The sequence below is a fragment of the Artemia sp. Qi Xiang Cuo genome, chromosome 11, assembly GCF_049724085.1.
Source record: "Artemia sp. Qi Xiang Cuo chromosome 11, ASM4972408v1, whole genome shotgun sequence".
NCBI classification, from domain to species: Eukaryota; Metazoa; Arthropoda; class Branchiopoda; order Anostraca; family Artemiidae; genus Artemia; species Artemia sp. Qi Xiang Cuo.
Genome location: NC_142804.1, coordinates 46,053,225 through 46,068,844, shown reverse-complemented (window position 1 = coordinate 46,068,844; position 15,620 = coordinate 46,053,225). Strand labels below are relative to the sequence as shown.

The following is a 15,620-nucleotide window of genomic DNA, read 5'->3' as shown; positions in this document are numbered from 1 at the left end:
CAATTTCTGGTTTTTAGAGTTTTGGTTAATATTGAGCCGGGTCGCTCCTTACTTACTTTTTTTTACCACGAACTGTTTGAAAAAGGCTCTAGATTAGCCCAAATCTATTGAAACAAAATTGGACTTTGCAAGAAACTGGATTAAGGAACCAATAAATTTACTCAAAGAAACTCTTATGAATTATCTAAAAACAACATCGGTATATATGCTTAACAGAAGCGAAAAGTTTCTTAAAAATGACACACATTATAGCGCGCTGAATGGGAAGTTCCCAGCACATCAGAGTAATAGTTTCAGTTCTCGTCATAATGTGCTAAACGCTTGTCATTTTGCGTGGGCGAAGAGGTGGAGTCATGAAGAGAGTTCTAGATTGATTTATTTAAAAAAAACCTTAAATGGAGTGCATAGGACATTTCGCTACCTCTCGTACATATATGCTGTATTATCTAAAGGTAAATAGAGGAGTTTATATGTTTCTTGTATTTACATATGTGAATTTTTGTCTTTTCAGGCCAGCAATGACTTTACGTTTCGATCATCTGCATTTCAAACCGCCTCATTTTATTCGAGAACAGCCCCTGTGTATTTTTTTTAGTTACGAATACTCCGCTGATGTTACACTGTCATAAGTTTTAAATGTGTTCGGTATCTACGAATCCTATGTTGGAGGAAGGGGTATGCCATTTTCATTTCATATTTCTATTTGTTTTTATTTCTCTATGCTCAAGAAAATAAGCTATGAAACTAAGGACAATTCTAGGATTACAGTGGAATTCAACAGAGCTGTCAAGCAGTCGGCTCCAGAATTTTTTATTCCACACAAAAATACTTCAAGTACAGAGAATCTTTTTTATAATATCAGGGCTGCCCAAAACGAGAATATATTAATTAATTTTTTAGTTGGAACTCATGAAGAACTGTGTTTTTTTTCTCACATGACTAAGCAAGATGAACTATATGGCTTGAATACAGGCACATAAACCCTAATACATAGAACATTCTTCCGAAATCTTTACGAACTTGTCTATGTTTTCTTGCATTTTCCATCTAATACACTAGTTTTTTTTTATGCTCTCTTCAAATTTTACCCCCTAGACAGAGAGGTATTCCCCCCTTGAAACAAAATCTAGCGCATATGCTATTTGTACTAGTAACTTTTTCACACTGTATAAGAAATGTTTTTCTATCACTAAAGTTTTAATGTGGAGTATGCAGTTTAGGATCGCCATTAATTAATATCAATTAATTTTTTACTTTTATTTGTATTCAGTCTTCCTAATATCTCTAACTAGTTACTAGTACCAAATTAATTTTTTTTAATGGTTTCAAGCAGCTAATGTATTTCCAGTGATGACGCGAAAATTATTTTAAATTTAAATTTGCAAAGTTTATAACGTTATTGAAAATTCAAGATTTTCAAATGAGCAATATCACCATCTAATTTTTAGTTGTCTCAAAGTAGATGCCACTATAAAGCTCCCTACTGCACTACAAAAAAATGCAGTCTGGTGGCAAGAATAACATTGAAATAATAGTGTCAATGAGAGCTACTTTGCCAGTGACGGCTAATGTATTTTTTAAATTTAAATTTGTAAAGTGTATAACATTGTTGAAAATTCAAAATTTTCACATGAGAAATATTATCATCTAATTTTAGTTGTCCCAAGATAGATGTCACTATAAAGCTTCCTACTGCACTACAAAAAAACAGCATTCTGGTGACAAGAATAACAAATAACACCGAAATGATAGCGCCAGTGAGAGCTTCTTTGCCCTATATAATTTGAAAATATAATTAGGGAAAAAGTTGCACTAGTAGGGAGCAGGAGGATCTAGGCCCTATCACAAAAATTGGCTCTCGTCCTTTAAGGAATTTCCTCTTTCTGAGAAACTTACGAATTTCAGGTTACTCATCTTTGCTAACTCATTTCAGGTTTTTTTTATTTGCAGTGTCATTCGAGTTTTTTGGCATACGAGACCTGATTATTTTAGGGAGGGGGGATGAAGAAAATGCTTTTTATGCATCTTCTTCAAGTAAAATTTCCACCTTTGTATTTTTATACTATGCTTTAACTCTTAGAAAGGGATGGGGACAGGCCTCTACCCCTTTAAATGTCTCCATAATTATCATACAAAAATGAATTTAAGGAAATATTGATACTGACGAGATATTTGCAAAAATAGAAATGTCTTGAAGAGCTTGCTCTCTCTCCATTTTTATTTCACCTCTCCATTCCCCCTTTTTTCAAATTAGCGATGAGTGGGGACTTTTTTTCAAGTTAAAGAGGAGTGGGGACTTCTCCCAGAAGTGACCTCTCTAATTGTCAAACTAAAATATATCTAGGAAAACACTGACAGTGAAGAGTTATTAACAAAAATAAAATTTTCTAAATCTTCTGTAGTGCTCTCTTTTTCCCTCCCAGCCCCCCTATATCCTTCTCTTTCTCCCTATTTTTGAAATTATTCTCTCTCTCTCTTTTCATGTCAGAAAGCATGCTTAGGGAAAATATTGATACTGATGAGTAAATAAGAAAATTAGAATTCGCTCAACCTTCTGAAGATCTAGGATTTTCTCTGACGATATTTAAATTACCTACGCAATCAAAAACTTTGAGTAGGCACGAACAGTTTTTTGGACAGCTTATATAAGTTTGTTCTTTGAATTTTACGTAATAAAAACAAAATTATGATTTCAGCCAAAGTGGAATATGGTGACGATCTACCTATGCTGTTCCCGATTCGAAGTGTTTCCCAGGAAATATGACTTGTTTCAGAGAAAGATGCACAAATCCGTGAACTAGTTTAAGAACTCTGGACAAATTTTTCCAAGACTAAGTATGCAATAGTTTTCTGTTTTAATTTCAAAAGAAGGGTCTCTGATGTATTTTGGATTTGAAAAAAAGAATAACAATTAAACTTTAACGTAAGCTTCTGCATTAAAAAAAGCTCTGGATCGCTTTGAGGCTTAAGCCTTGAGAAAATTTCTGTTTTCTTGATATTTCTATTACAACTTTAATGTTTATTATTTATATTTCATATTTAGTTAAGTCGAGAATACCACCAATAGTTCAATCCTTCTAATATGACTAGTTTGAACGGTATTGATTTGAAGATAGTGGGTAAGACACTGAATTTTTGGACGGACTTTGGTCTGTACAGCATTGGTGTCACAGCATTTATTTGGTCTAAAAAGCAGTCATTTGAGGGTGGCGGTAACTTACTGATTTTTCAGGCGAAGATTTTAACTATTCAGCTTGTTCTTAACTTTCGCGTCAGATATTGATGAAACACACTAAGTTCAAGACTTTAATCCTTTTGTGTAAAGAGGATTTAAACATACGATAAAAGATTTGGGGGCAAGGATGTGCTTCCATTTGGTTGACAATAAACCGTCTATTTTGAAGCCTTGGCACCTTATGAATAACCCAAGAAACTTATTGAATCGCATTAAGCGTAAAATCTTCTAATGGCCTCTTTACAGTAAACATTCTCGTATCCGACATTATTTAATGTCCTGATAACCTAACGCGGGAGAGGACAGCTTCTTCAGGGGTGAGGATGAACAGCTCTTGGTAGAACTCGTAGAACAACTCGTAGTAGCTGAACATCGCACGTCCCACCAAGATCAACTGCGTTCAGCTCTCCTGATACGGCTGGAAGTGCATAAGCTTGCATTAAAAAACCGCCAAAGCGTTACATCGATGATGGTAATCGCCATAAATAGTCATTGTCAACTGGTTTTGTCGAAAGGTTCCTCTTGTTTAGAAGACTGCCTCAATCTATGAGGGATATATAACTTACCCTGAGAGCAGAATCTTTAATCGCTCAAATTTATAATAATAATCTAACGGTTATAACTATTTTGTAATTTTTGAAATTTAATTTCTATTAAAATAAGGTGAAAAGACGCAGTTAATAAATGATAATAGTTAATAAACTGTTAATGACTAATAAAATAAAAATAAATTAAAAAATAAACAATAATCAAATATGACAATTAAATAATTAAATGAAAATGAAATAAATTAAAAATAATCGAAAATAAATTATTAATAAATTGAAAATTATTTTGTTAATAAATACAAAATTTTGTTAAAATTTGGACTGAAAATTTTGTGGATAACAGGAGGGGATGCTGATAAAGATTTTGCCCCGGGCACAAGATATGCCAGAGCTGCCACTGAGAAAATTATGCAGAGGTTTCAAGCAGGAAGATATATTTCGATTTACGTTTTGCTGTTTTACATTGTTAGTAAGAGACAACCTACTAATTCTGAATTACATAATTTTTCAAATCTGGTATACAAGGGACTCCATACAGGAAAAGTTAGGTGTATTCTAGTACAGTCACTATTGAGAGAACGTTTGAACAAGTGGAGGGTCCAAGTGGTTCAATTTGTTTTTAGTGGTTGAGGATCCAAGGAAGCTAATGGCATCGTACAAGCTAATCCATACCCTTTGATGATTTGCCATCAATTTGATCTTTCCCTTCAAGATATTGAAGATACTAATGATTTAGGTCTCAATATTTAGGTCTAATAGTGCATATGTCTCCCAGAGTTCAAGCGGGATCTATTTTTTTTCTCCAGACGACATTAAAAATATTTTCAAATCGCTTTTACTAAAGAGACTAGGAATCTTATCAGAAGAAGTAAAAGTTTGAACAGTCTGGTGTGGCGGAGGAACATGCGCAGCACAGTTTGCCTCGGGCGGCTTAGATTCGTGTCTTGATGAGTTATTAGTAGTAGTACTCGTAGTTTGCAGTAAATCCAACCTTCATTGCCTGACGATGAGCGTTAAAAACTTTAATTGGTGTTATGACAAATATATGCCTAGACAAAACAAACTACTGTTCTTTCATATTGCGTTAATACCCATTGAAATCATCAGAAAATAGAAGTGAACTTGACCAGGAATCCTGTAATCGTGTGTGTCAATCTCCTCCCCTCTGTGCCATCTCAAAAGCCCCCCTAAAACACGATAAGATTGATAGACAACTTTCGAAACATATCGAACTAAATTTATCTAAGTTATGAAATTAAAGTTTCATATTTACAAATATAGGAGTGGGGTATGCCAACAGAAAATATCCGTCAAAGAACTCTTCTTGCTATTTAAAAACTTTGTAATACCTTGTATTAGTCATCTTTAGTATATAAAAAAACATTGTAGGAATTATTATTTTTCAATGGAGACATAATTTATTCACAAAAAATCAACAAAAGAAAGCATGAAGCCCAGTAACCTGAGCTTATATGGCCACTCCAAACAAGGCATTAATTTAATTTGTATTTTTTTGTTTTTTTTTTGTTTCCGTATTGATGTTGTTATTTTTTTATTTTTTTTTTGTATTCACTCTGCAGTGTCATTTCTAATGTTCATTTGTGGATTATAAATAAATTGTTATTATTATAATATAATCAGAACGATAGCATAGAAAATATAATTTTTGACTGAGTAGTTTGTTCCCATTTGACAATTATCGTATGACTTAATCTGTTATTATTACAGAAATTCAACCCCAGAAGCCACAGAGAGTGAACTATCTTGGCTACCTTTCTCTGAAAAAAATCCACGCTACATGAAAATTAGTGAGCCGCCAAGTAAAGCGACTTTGATCGACAGCTATAGACCAAGGGAAATGCGTTTCTTGTTTGAAATTATTCCAAAACTAATCCTAGCATCAAAGATATGTCTCTGTGTCAGCACCGTCTCTGTGTGTGTGTCTTCTCTGTGTGTGTGTCGTCTCTGTGTTTTTGTCTTCTCTTTGTGTTTTTCGTCTCTATGTGTGTGTTGTCTCTGGGTGTGTGTCGTCTCTGTGTTTATGTCGTCTCTGTGTGTGCGTTGTCTCTGCGTGTATGTCGTCTCTATGTGTGTGTCGTCTTTGGGTGTGTGTTATTTCTGTGTGTGTGTCTTCTTTTTGTGTCTGTCACTTTTCTTTGTGTATCGTCTCTCTGGGTTTGTTCTTTCTACGTGTATGTCGTCTCTCTGTGTGTGTTGTCTCTGTGTTTGTGTTGTCTCTGTGTGTGTTTCGTCTCTGTTTGTGTGTCATCTATGCGTGTGTGATGTCTCTGTTTTTGTGACGTCTCTGTGCGTGTGTCGTCTCTATGTTTTTGTCGTCTCTGTGTGTTAGTCGTCTCTCTGCATTTGTCGTCTCTGTGTGTGTGTCGTCTCTGTCCATGTATCATCTCTGTGTGCATATCGTCTTTATGTTTGTCTCGTTTCTGGGTATGTGTGGTCTCTGTGTGTGTCGTCTCTGTGCGCGTGTCATCTCTATATTTGTGTAATCTCTGTGTGTGTATCGTATCTGTGTTTGTGTCGTCTCTGTGTATGTGTCGTCTCAGTGTGTATGTCGTCTCTGTTTGTTTGTCGTCTCTATGTGTGTGTCGTCTTTGTGTATTTGTCGTCTATGTGTGTGTCGTTTCTGTGCATGTGTCGTCTCTATGTTTTTGTCGTTTCTGTGTGTGTCGTCTCTGTGTGTCTGCCGTCTTTGTGTGTGTGTTTCTCTCTGTGTTTTTCGTCTCTGTGTTTGTCGTCTCTTTGTGTGTTAGAGTTCTAGTTTAGTTTAATTTTAGTTAAGAATTTGATGTTTTACCTTTGAGTTTCAGTTAGAGTTCTAGTTTAGTTTACTTTTAGTTACGAGTTTAGTGTTTTACCTTAGAGTCTTAGATTAGAGTTTTAGTTAGAGTTCTAGTTTAGTTTAGTTTTGGTTAAGAGTTTAGAATTTTAGCTTAGAGTCTTAGCTAAGAGTTTTTGTTAGAGTTCTAGTTTATTTTAGTTTTAATAGAGTTTAGAGTTTTTAGCTTAGAGTCTTTGCTTAGAGTTTTTGTTGAATTTCTAGTTTAGTTTTAGTTAATAGTTTAGAGTTTTAGCTTAGAATCCTAGCTTAGAGTTTTTTTGTTAGAGTTGAAGTTTAGTTTAGTAATAGTTAAGAGTTTAGAGTTTTAGCTTAGAGTTTTTGCTAGAGTTCTAGTTTAGTTTAGATATAGTTAAGCGTCTGGAGTTTTACCGTCGAGACTGAGCTTAGAGTTTTAGTTTAGTTTAGTTTATTTAAGAGTTTAGAGTTTTTAGCTTGGAGTCTTAGCTTAGAGTTTTTGTTAGAGTTCTAGTTTAGATTAATTTTAGTTCAGAGTTTGGTGTTTTACCTTAGAGTCATAGCTTAGAGTTTTAGTTAGAGTTCTAGTTTAGTTTAGTTTTAATTAAGAGTTTAGAATTTTAGCTTAGAGTCTTAGCTTAGAGTTTTTATTAGAGTTCTAGTTTAGTTTAGTTTTAGTGAAGAGTTTAGAGTTTTTAGCTTAGAGTCTTAGCTTAGAGTTTTTGTTGAAGCTCTAGTTTAGTTTAGTTTTAGCTAAGAGTTTATAGTTTTAGCTTAGAGTCTTAGCTTTGAGTTTTTGTTAGAGTTTTAGTTTAGTTTAGTTTTAGTTAAGAGTTTAGAGTTTTAGCTTAGAGTCATAGCTTAGAGCTATAGTTAGAGTTGAAGTCTAGTTTACTTATAGTTAAGAGTTTAGAGTTTTTAGCTTAGAGTCGTAGTTTAGAGTTTTTGCTAGAGTTCTAGTTTAGTTTACTTAAGAGTTTAGAGTTTTATCATAGAATCATAGCTTAGAGTTTCTGTTGAAGTTTTAGTTTAGTTTAGTTTTAGTTAAGAGTTTAGAGTTTTTTAGCTTAGAGTCTTAGCTTAGAATTTTTGTTAGAGTTCTAGTTTAGTTTAGTTTTAGTTAAGAGTTTGGTGTTTTACCTTAGAGTCATAGCTTAGTGTTTTAGTTAGGGTTCTAGTTTAGTTTAGTTTTATTTAAGAGTTTAGAATTTTAGCTTAGAGTCTTAGCTTAGAGTTTTTGTTATAGTTCTAGTTTAGTTTTAGTTAAGAGTTTAGTGTTTTTAGCTTAGAGTCTTAGCTTAGAGTTTTTGTTGAAGCTCTAGTTTAGTTTAGTTTTAGTTAAGATTTTATAGTTTTAGCTTAGAGTTTTAGCTTAGAGTTTTTGTCAGAGTATTAGTTTAGTTTAGTTTTAGTGAAGAGTTTTGAGTTTTACCTTAAGGTCTTAGATTAGAGTTTTAGTTAGGGTTGAAGTTTCGTTTAGTCTAGTTATAGTTAAAAGTTTATAGTTTTAGCTTAGAGTCTTAGCTTAGAGTTTTAGTTAGAGTTAATGTTTATTTTAGTTTTACTTAAGAGTTATAGCTTAGAGGTTTAGCCTAGATTCTTAGCTTAGAGATTTAGTTAGAGTTGAAGTTTAGTCCAAACTAGCATAACCACAAAATTACACAATATTGCATAGAAATACCAAAACCATAGGTTAGATTAGGTTAGGTTAGGTTAGAGGTTAGGTTTCTCCATGTCTAAGTTAGGTTAGATTAGGTTAGCTTATCATGAGCGCTCATGATAAGCTAACCTAATCTAACCTAACTTAGACATGGAGAAACTCTTAACTATAACTAAACTAGACTTCAACTTTAACTATAGCTCTAAGCCAAGACTCTAAGCTAAAACTCTAAACTCTTAACTAAAACTAAACTAAAACTCTAACAAAAAATCTAAGATAGGACTCTAAGCTAAAACTATTAACTCTTAACTAAAACTAAACTAAACTAGAGCTTCAACATAAACTCTAAGCTAAGACTCTAAGCTAAAAACTCTAAACTCTTAACTAAAACTAAACTAAACTAGAACTCTAACAAAAACTCTAAGCTAAAACTATAAGCTAAAATTCTAAACTCTTAACTAAAACTAAACTAAACTAGAACTCTAACTAAAACTCTAAGCTATGACTCTAAGGTAAAACAGCAAACTCTGAACTAAAGTTAAACTAAACGAGAACTCTAACAAAAACTCTAAGCTAAGACTCCAAGCTAAAAACTCTAAACTCTTAAATAAACTAAACTAAACTAAAACTCTAATCTAAGTCTCGACGGTAAATCTCCAGACGCTTAACTATATCTAAACTAAACTAGAACTCTAGCAAAAACTCTAAGCTACGACTCTAAGCTAAAACTCTAAACTCTTAACTATTACTAAACTAAACTTCAACTCTAACAAAAAAACTCTAAGCTAGGATTCTAAGCTAAAACTCTAAACTATTAACTAAAACTAAACTAGAAATTCAACAAAAACTCTAAGCAAAGACTCTAAGCTAAAAACTCTAAAACTCTTAACTAAAACTAAAATAAACTAAAACTCTAACAAAAACTCTTAGCTAAGACTCTAAGCTAAAATTCTAAACTCTTAACTAAAACTAAACTAGAACTCTAACTAAAACTCTAAGCTAAGACTCTAAGGTAAAACACTAAAATCGTAACTAAAAGTAAACTAAACTAGAACTCTAACTGAAACTCAAAGGTAAAACATCAAATTCTTAACTAAAATTAAACTAAACTAGAACTCTAAACAAAAACTCTAAGCTAGGACTCTAAGGAAAAACTCTAAACTCTTAATAAAATTAAGCTAAACTACAACTCTAACAAAAACTGTAAGCTAAGACTCAGCTAAAACTTGAAACTCTTAACTAAATCTTAACCAAGCTATAACTTTAAGAAAAACTCTAAGCTATGAATCTAAGCTGAAAAATCTAAATTGTTAACTGTAACTAAACTAAAGTTTAACTCTAACTCTTAACTAAAACTAAATTAAACTAGAACTCTAAATAAAACTAAGCTAAGACTCTAAGCAAAAAACTCTAAACTCTTAACTAAAACTAAACTAAACTAGAACTCTAATTAAAACTCTAAGTCTAAGCTAAAACTCTAAACTAAAACTAAACTAGACTAGAACTTCAACAAAACCTCTAAACTAGGACTCTAAGCTAGAAACACTAAACTCTTAACTAAAACTAAACTAAACTAGAACTCTAACAAAAACTCTAAGCTGAGACTCTGAGCTAAAATTCTATACTCTTAAGTAAAACTAAACTTAACTAAAACTCTAAGCTAAGTCTCTAAGGCAAAATTCTAAACTCCTAACTATAACTAATCTAAACTAGGACTAACAAAAACTCTAAGCTAAGAATCTAAGCTAAAACTCTAAACTCTTAACTAAAACTAAACTAAACTAGAACTCTAACAAAAACTCTAGGTTAAGACTCTAGGCTAAAACTCTAAACTCTTAAAAATAACTAAACTAAACTAAAAATCTAACTAAAACTCCAAGTCTAAACTAAACTAGAACTTCAACAAAAACCTTAAACTAAGAATCTAAGCTAAAAACTCTAAACTCTTAACTAAAACTAAACTAAACTAGAACTCTAACAAAAACTCTAAGCTAAGACTCTATGCTAAAAAAACTCTAAACTTTTAACTAAAACTAAACTAAACTAAAACTCTAAGCTAAAACTCTAAACTCTTAACTATTACTAAACTAAACTTCAACTTTAACAAAAACTCTAAGCTAAGAATCTTAGCTAAAACTCTAAACTCTCAACTATTACTAAACTAAACTTCAACTCTAACAAAAACTCTAAGCTAAGACTCTAAGCTAGAACTCTAAACTCTTAACTATTACTAAACTAAACTAGAACTTCGAAAAAAACTATGCTAAGACTCTAAGCTAAAAACTCTAAACTCTTAACTAAAACTAAACTAAACCAGAACTCTAACAAAAACTCTAAACTAAGACTCTAAGCTAAAATTCTAAACTCTTAACTAAAACTAAACTAAACTAGAACTGTAACTAAATGTCTAAGCTATGACTCTAAGGTAAAACACCAAACTATTAACTAAAACTAAACTAAACTAGAACTCTAACAAAAACTAAACTATGACTCTAAGCTAAAAACTCCAAACTCTTAACTAAAACTAAACTAAACTAAAACTCGAAGCTAAGTTTCTATGGTAAAACTCCAAACTCTTAACTATATCTAAACTAAACTAGAACTCTAACAAAAACTCTAACCTAAGACTCCAAGCTAAAACTCTAAACTCTTAACTATTACTAAACTAAACTTCAACTCTAAAAAAAACTCTAAGCTAAGACTCTAAGCTAAAACTCTAAACTATTAACTAAAACTAAACTAAACTAGAACTTCAACAAAAACTCTAAGCTAAGACTCTAAGCTAAAAACTCTAAACTCTTAACTAAAACTAAAATAAACTAGAACTCTAACAAAAACTCTAAGCTAAGACTCTAAGCTAAAAACTCTAAAATCTTAACTAAAACTAAGCTAAACTAGAACTCTAACTAAAACTCTAAGCTAAGACTCTAAGGTAAAACACTAAACTCTTAACTAAAACTAAACTAAACTAGAACTCTAACAAAACTCTAAGCTAAGACTCTAAGCTAAAAAACTCAAAACTCTTAACTAAAACTAAACTAGACTAAAACTCTAAGCTAAGTCTCTAAGGTAAAACTACAAACTCTTAACTATATGTAAACTAAACTAGAACTCAAAACTAAAATAAACTAGACCTCTAACAAAAACTCCAGACTAAGACTCTAAGCTAATATTCTAAACTCTTAACTAAAACTAAAGTAAACTATAACTCTAACTAAAACTCTAAGCTAAGACTCTAAGCTAAAAAACTCTAAACTCTAAACTAAAAGTAAATTAAACTAGAACTCTAACTGAAACTCAAAGGTAAAACATCGAATTCTTAACTAAAATTAAACTAAACTTCAACTCTAACAAAAACTCTAAGCTAAGACTCTAAGCTAAAACTCTAAACTATTAACTAAAACTAAATTAAACTAGAACTTCAACAAAAACTCTAAGCTAAAAGCTCTAAACTCTTAACTAAAACTTAACTAAACTATAACTTTAAGTAAAACTCTAAGCTATGACTCTAAGCTAAAAATCTAAACCCTTAACTAAAACTAAACTAAACTAGAACTCTAACTAAAACTCTAAGCTAAGACTCTATGGTAAACTCTAAACTCTTAAATAAAACTAAACTAAACTAGAACTCTAACTGAAACTCAAAGGTAAAAAATCAAACTCTTAACTAAAATTAAACTAAACTAGAACTCTAACAAAAAAAATATAAACTCTTAAATAAAACTAAACTAAACTATAACTCTAACAAAAACTCTAAGCTAAACTAAAACTCTAAAGTAAAACTAAACTATACTAGAACTTCAACAAAAACTCTAAGCTAAGACTCTAAGCTAAAAATACTAAACTCTTAACTAAAACTAAAATAAACTAGAACTCTAACAAAAACTCTAAGCCGAGACTCTAAGCTAAAACTCTAAATTCTTAAGTAAAACTATACTAAACTAGAACTCTAAGCTAAGACTCTAAGGTAAAACACCAAACTCTTAACTAAAACTAAACTAGAACTCTAACTGAAACTCAAAGGTAAAACATCAAACTCTTAACTAAGATTAAACTAAACTAGAACTCTAACAAAAAACTCTAGGCTAAGACTCTAAGCTAAAACTCGAAACTCTTAACTACAACTTAGCCAAACTAAAACTTTAAGTAAAACTCTAAGCTATGACTCCAAGCTAAAAATCTAAATTCTGAACTTTAACTAAACTAAACTAGAACTCTTAGTAGAACTCTAAGCTAAGACTCTAAGCTAAAAACTCTAAACTCTTAACTAAAACTAAACTAAACTAGAACTCTAACAAAAACTCTAAGCTAAGACTCTAATCTAAAAAAAGACTCTAAACTTTTAACTAAAACTGAACCAAACTAAAACTTTAAGCCAAGACTCTAAGCTAAAAACTCTAAACTCTTTACTAAAACTAAACTAAACTAGAACTCTAACAAAAACTCTAAGCTAAGACTCTAGGCTAAAAAAACTCTAAACTTTTAACTAAAACTAAACCAAACTAAAACTCTTAGCTAAGTCTCTAAGGTAAAACTCTAAACTCTTAACTAAAATTAAACCAAACTAGAACTCTAACAAAAAACTGTAAGCTAAGACTCTAAGCTAAAACTCGAAACTCTTAACTAAAACTTAGCCAAACTAAAACTTTAAGTAAAATTCTAAGCTATGGCTCTAAGCTAAAACTCTAAATTCTGAACTGTAACTAAGCTAAACTAAACTAGAACACTGAATAAAACTCTAAGCTAGGACTCTAAGCTAAAAACTCTAAACTCTTAACTAAAACTAAACTAAACTAAAACTTTAACAAAAACTCTAAGCTAAGACTCTAATATAAGAAAAAACTCTAGACTTCTAACTAAAACTAAACCGAAATAAAACTTTAAGCTAAGACTCAAAGCTAAAAACTCTAAACTCTTAAATAAAACTAAACTAAAATATAACTCTAACAAAACTATAAGATAAGACTCTAAGCTAAAAAACTCTAAACTCTTAACTAAAACTAAACCAAACTAAAACTCTAAGCTAGGTCTCTAAGGTAAAACTTCAAGCTCATACCTATAACTAAGTTGTGGCTGAAAAGGATGGGTACTTCAATTTGTAAAATGGGTTTAGGATGGTCACTAAGAGAAGAACTTGGTCTGAAATGCCTTTTGAAAAGTATTGCTTGGTGTTGGGCATTCAAAAATCTTTAAAGTAAAATTGTGGGTGAAAAGGATGGGAACTTCAACTTGTAGAGTGGGTTTAGAATGGACGTTATGAAAAGAACTTGTTCTGAAATGCCCTTTGAAAAGTATTGCTTGGTGTTGGAACATTCAAAAGCTGTAAAGTAAAGTTGTGGGTGTAAAGGATGGGTACTTCAATTTGTAAAATGGGTTTAGGAGGGACATTAAGAAAAGAACTTGTTCTGAAATGCCTTTGAAAAGTTTTGCTTGGTGTTGGAGCATTCAAAAATCAGTACAGTAAAGTTGTGGGTGAAAAGGACGGGTACTTCAACTTGTAAAATGGGTTTAGGATGGACATTAAGAAAATAACTTGTTCTGAAAAGATATAATAAAGCCATAAAAAAGTATTAAAAAATGGGGGCTTAGGGGCCTTTGGGGTGCCGGGGGTCCTTCAGGGGCCTGGGGGCCCCTTTAAGGCTGGGTGGTCCTTTGGGAGCCCGTTGGACCGTTGGGGACTGGGGGGAGGGCCTTTGGGGGCCCGGGGACGGCCTTTGGGGGTCTGGGGGCCCTTTAGGGCCGGGTGGTCCTTTGATAGGCTGGGGGACCTTTGGGGGCTGGGGGAGGGCCTTTAGGGGTCTGGTGGACCTTTGGGGACCGGGGGAGGGCCTTTGGGGGTCCGGGGGAGCCCTTTGGGAGCCTGGTGGTCTTTTGGGAGCTCGGTGGGCCTTTGGGGGCCCGGGGAGGGCCTTTGGGGTTCCGGGGGATGCTTGAGGGCCGATTGGTCCTTTGGGAGCCCGGTGGACCTTTGGGGACCGGGTGAGGGCCTTTGGGGGTGCGGGGGGCCCTTTGGGAGCCTGGTGGTCTTTTGAGAGCCCGATGGGTTTTGGGGGTCCGGGGGGCCCTTTGGGGGTCCGGGGGCCCCTTGAGAGCCTGGGGGACCTTTGAGGACCGGGGGAGGGCCTTTGGGGGTCTGGGGAGGGCGTTTTCGGGGTCTGGGGGCCCTTTGGGAGCTTGGGGGACCGATGGCCTTTGGGAGCCCGGGGGGTTCCTTCGGGGTTGGGGTAGAGGACCTCACAACACTGTTCAAATGGAACTTGTGTATTATAACGACCACAGGGTTTCACCCTTAAATCCTCTTCTAAAATCATCTTTTAAATCATCTTTTAAAATGTCTCTAACTGTTTCGCCGAAATAATTCCATAAAATAACTAACACGGTTTCGCCCAAATAATCCCTAAACGGAATTTCAGCATGTTCCTTTTGTTTGGCATCTCTGCGCTAATGCATTTTAAATTATTTGGAATCCCTTTCGTGAATCAGTCTCTTCATCGCTAAGAACTATACATTTGCTCGGAGACAGTTCTCTTTAGAAACAACAAATTAATTCCCTTTCGTGTCAAATCAATTCTCTTCAGAAACAACAAATTAATTCCCCTTATATGTCAATCAATCAATCATGACATCATCTGTCATGTGTGATCTAAACTTTGCCTCGGAAACATTCTCTTTGGAAATACATCAGAGACATTAATTAACTTGACGTCATCTGTCAGACATTAATTAACCTTGCCCGGAAACAATTTGATTAATGATTTAATAATCCATGAAAGTGAGAAAGTTCCTGTTTTTCCATTCTCACTGACAAAAGCCATAAAAAAGACATAAAAGTGAGAAAGTTCCTGTTTTTTCATTCTCACTGACAAAAACCATGAAAACATCCATGAATGTGACAAAATTCATGTTTTTCAAGTGAGAAAAATACTGTTTTTCCATTCTCAGTGAGAAAAACCATAAACCACGTGGTTCTATGCCCAAATAAGGAGTCCCCGTGGGAGTTATAGGGTCATCTCTACTTCCTTGGTCGAGATTGGCCTATTTATCAGTCAATTCTTGGCTACTAGCCAGAATATTTAAAGTTACGTTTGAATTCCTTGTGACACGACAGGAAGATCGCAGTTTTATTTGATTTTTCGTCGACACGGCAGAAGATATTTTTTCGTCTTTTAACGGTTCCTTGTCGACATAGAAAGTATGAATTCAAGCGGCAAATTCAAAATGGAATATGAATTGATGATATTTGGTGAAAAAAGGTTGGTTTATCTGTGTTCAAGATAATTGAGGATCGCTAAAGTCAACTAATTAACAGAATTGAAGTTGACAGTTGGCTAATTTAGAGCTAAATAAGTATATTTAAAATTACTC

The 15,620-nt window shown here is 33.3% G+C and overlaps 1 long non-coding RNA gene across 4 annotated transcripts in view; it reads left to right on the top strand.

Moving 5' to 3' along the window:
- The window catches only part of LOC148947032 (uncharacterized), a 91,178-nt gene that overhangs the window by 47,976 nt on the left and 27,582 nt on the right, over window positions 1-15,620 (top strand). For all 4 annotated transcript variants that reach the window (XR_016142454.1, XR_016142452.1, XR_016142451.1 and 1 more), the window contains 2 exons: window positions 512-675; window positions 2,697-2,835. This is a non-coding gene — a long non-coding RNA (uncharacterized LOC148947032). The remainder of the gene's footprint in view (window positions 1-511; window positions 676-2,696; window positions 2,836-15,620) is intronic.